The following is a 3566-nucleotide window of genomic DNA, read 5'->3' as shown; positions in this document are numbered from 1 at the left end:
TTGATGTTTGCGCCATTTTCGTGTATTGGTTCTTTGTTCTCATTGTACAGGGGTGTTAAGATTTAGCGTGCACCTTCATCCCTCCACCCCCCCCCCCAAGGGCCCCGTGAAAATAGGCAACATCTCGGTTTGCTTTTGCTTTGCACGTGACGGAGAACAGGGAAGGTTTAGAAAACGATGCGGAGAAAATAAAAAAATAGATACATGGCAAGAAAAGAGCAATTGGAGAGAAAAGTCATGGCAAATGGAAGACAATTTGAATGGGTAATTTGTCACATTTTACGTGGAGAATGAGGTAGCCGGTAGACAGTCAGTTTTGCCATCTGAGGACGAAAGCACCTAAAGCAAGAACCTGCAATTTTTTTTCAGGAAGGTACAAAGCGACAGGATCAATAATAGAAACTGTCAGGTAAGGTTTGATGAATAATGGTATGAATTAAAAAATGTAAACAACAATAACCCTGAATATATTAATCAGATTAGGAGGCCTGTCTCCAATATAATGTTCAGAGATTACTTCTCAGGGAGGAACTGAAGCCGCTTTCTCGGGGACAGAATTTAATTGCATGAATACCTGCACTAATAGCTGTTGAATTATTGAAAAGGGCGATTATTTTTGGATTGGACGAACTTTCGAGTAGAAAGGCTTATTCAACCCTAACATACGGAAACAAAGGAAAGGGTGCAGCGACCAGAATTCTAATTAACAGAAAGGAAGTTAGTTGGCCAACGAAACGAAGTCCGTTAGGTTAATAGCCGCCTGCCGAGGGCTCCATTGTGCTTAAGGTGCACAATCCAATAAATGCAGCGGCTGAATTTACAGAGTTGACTGAACGCAAATTCTAAGAACTAAGGTGGACAGGCTACACATTTGCTTGAAGGAATTGGTACTGAATCTGTATCCCTGCTTCTGCTGACAGTTTCTAGGACATCATCCTATGAAAATGCATTCTGAAGGGAAAACGGCAGACAAATACAAGTTGCGAGATGGAAAATTTATTGTGAGTGCACGTCTCTCGGAGGACGGAGATACGGAAGCGAACACAAAAGCAAGAATGGAACTAGCAGGGAAAATATGCCATTTTATAAGAGATTGAAATAAATAAGCCGAAGTATTTCGAAAAAAAAATGAGAAACATGGGATTTATAATTTGAAACGTGTGTTTGATTTTGAGAAGTAGATCTGGATTGATTAGTGCTTCGGATCACTAAGACGTCAACGAAGACAAAAGGGAAAATAGGAATTGGAATGCAGAGTGGACGTAATTCATTTACTACCATTACCTAAACGAGGGGACCATTGAACTGGCTGCAGAGCTTTACTGTATGCAAAGAAGCTTCCAGGTGTTTCTTTCATTGTGAAAGGTAGCCCAGTTAGTTAGATCTCATTCTATTGCACAGAACATCACCTGTTTCAGACCGGGTAATTCAAATCGAAGAATATCGCAAGGAATATAATAATGACATACTCTCTAAGTAGTAATTATACATAGATACAGACGGAAAGGAAAAACGGCAGGGAGAGTGGAATGAAATATAATTATGTGCAAAGCAGCATGACTTGCATCAAGAATAGCTGAACATAAACAAATCCTACGAGGAACAGCAATCATAGCAAGGAAAGCGAAGTAGATTGGCCGGGTACCCTTTAGTAGGAAAACAATCCGATCTTCGAGTGGTGAACTGCCATAATATTCAGTAAGCTCGGAAAATTCCCAGAACAAATCTTTTCCCATCCATTGAACATTAAAATCGACTTTTCTCAGTTCTCTCTCCGTTTCTGTATCATTCGTCAGCTTCAGATCCACTGACAGAACAGTCAAATTGACTACCGTCAGGCTGTGATTTCTGCTTTCCGTCCTCTGCAGATTTTAGTGTCTGTCAGAGGCGGAGCAGCTGCTTTTATCAACGTCAATAAATCGCTAATAAAGATCTAATTTTGTTTCAGACGCTCCAGGTAGAAAATAAACTCTAGAGAGACTGCGCTTAATAATATACAAATAACAGTAACGGTGGCGGGAGTGGGGTACGAACCATTTTAATTCCACGCTACACACTGCACTATATTGAATCTTTGTCGGCATCAGATCAGAAAGTGAATAAGCATATATCGTGACTTCATGTGTATAGACTTTTACCTGGATCTGTATAATGTGCTTGTACGGACACACCATTAGTACCGTGTACAATCTTGATCTCCATATTATGTGAGGGATGTGAAGGCACTGGAGACAGTTCAGAAAAGGACGGCTAGAATTATTCCATGTCTGTAGGGTATGAGCTAAGAAGAACGATTGAAAGAACTAAGTCGTTTAGCCTGGGTGGACATATAATTAAAAGAGACATGATACAGGTCGTCAAAATCAGTGAGGTTATTTGTAAAGATCCAAGCTGCTACCTCATAGTTAATCAATCATCAAAGGCACCGGGCCATAGGTGGAGACTGGTAAAAGGGAGAGTTCAGACAAACATCAGGAAGCATTTCACGTAAGCGCTGTACAGACCAAACCCAGGGAATGGTTCTCGTCCTCGAAAAATATGGAAATACGCGAATCCTGTTTGCAAACTGGATGGGAATGTGGTCCTTTGAGCAAAGGGATTTCTCATAGAGTTCTGGCCATTTTACAAGCCATATGTTTGACGACAGCAGCAGGGAGGATGGTGAAAAGGAGAAAGAGACACTCAAGGTGTGAAATGCAAGTCAGGGCTGCTGTAGAAAATCAAAACCACTTGGAATGTCGGAAACAGCCACAGAGAGAAAACAGTTCATTGCGCACGTTTCTCACAATATGGAAATATCCTGCTGGAAAACAGAAAGGAATACTGCATGATAGCCTGGACGCCCGATTTGCACTTGTTTCTGATGGTCAATCCACATTTGTCTGCATGGTTCTAGAGAGAATACAAGTGAGACTGAGTAATAGCATTACATCTTCCGCCTGAGCGGGATTGTATATTTCAAAGAGAGTTCCCTGTCTGCTCACCCGTCTCTATTCCTTCTCGCTCTCTGGTCTGCGTCAGCCTGCTTGTCGCTGTCAGCCTCTCCCTTTCCCACAAACACTCCACCCCCTCTCTCCCCACCCCCTCTCTCTCTCTCTCTCTCTCTCTCTCTCTCTGGCGCGCCCGCGTTCTCCCATTCACCCTTGTGATGTCTCTCTTTGAATCTCTACATGGTGCAACGTTCAGATCTAAGAACTACTGCCTGTTATATCCACATTGGCTTTGAGGTTCGCTAAAATAGATAAATGATTGCCAAGTAGCACCAGACAATGGGCGAGTTGTTTTCATCATCGTTATCGATTGTTCTATAAAAAGAATGACATTCTGTGTTTCAGCCTCATTTAAGAAGGAAACGTCCAGGCACTGAGCGGTGGAATGTCAACGTCTGCTCCGTGAAGAATCTTGCCCTGAAGAAATTTGATAAACGAGCATGGCTTGATTATTTTTTTTTTACCCACACCGTCTTTTCTGAAAAGTAGAAATTTAGAAAATTTGGAGCACAATTTTGATTAACAATGTTGGAGAAACAGACTACATGTTACTCAGTAAATGAAGTTATCGGTATC

Source organism: Hemitrygon akajei, unplaced genomic scaffold (genome assembly GCF_048418815.1).
Source record: "Hemitrygon akajei unplaced genomic scaffold, sHemAka1.3 Scf000104, whole genome shotgun sequence".
In the NCBI taxonomy this organism is placed as follows: domain Eukaryota; kingdom Metazoa; phylum Chordata; class Chondrichthyes; order Myliobatiformes; family Dasyatidae; genus Hemitrygon; species Hemitrygon akajei.
Note: the sequence above shows the minus strand (reverse complement) of the source record.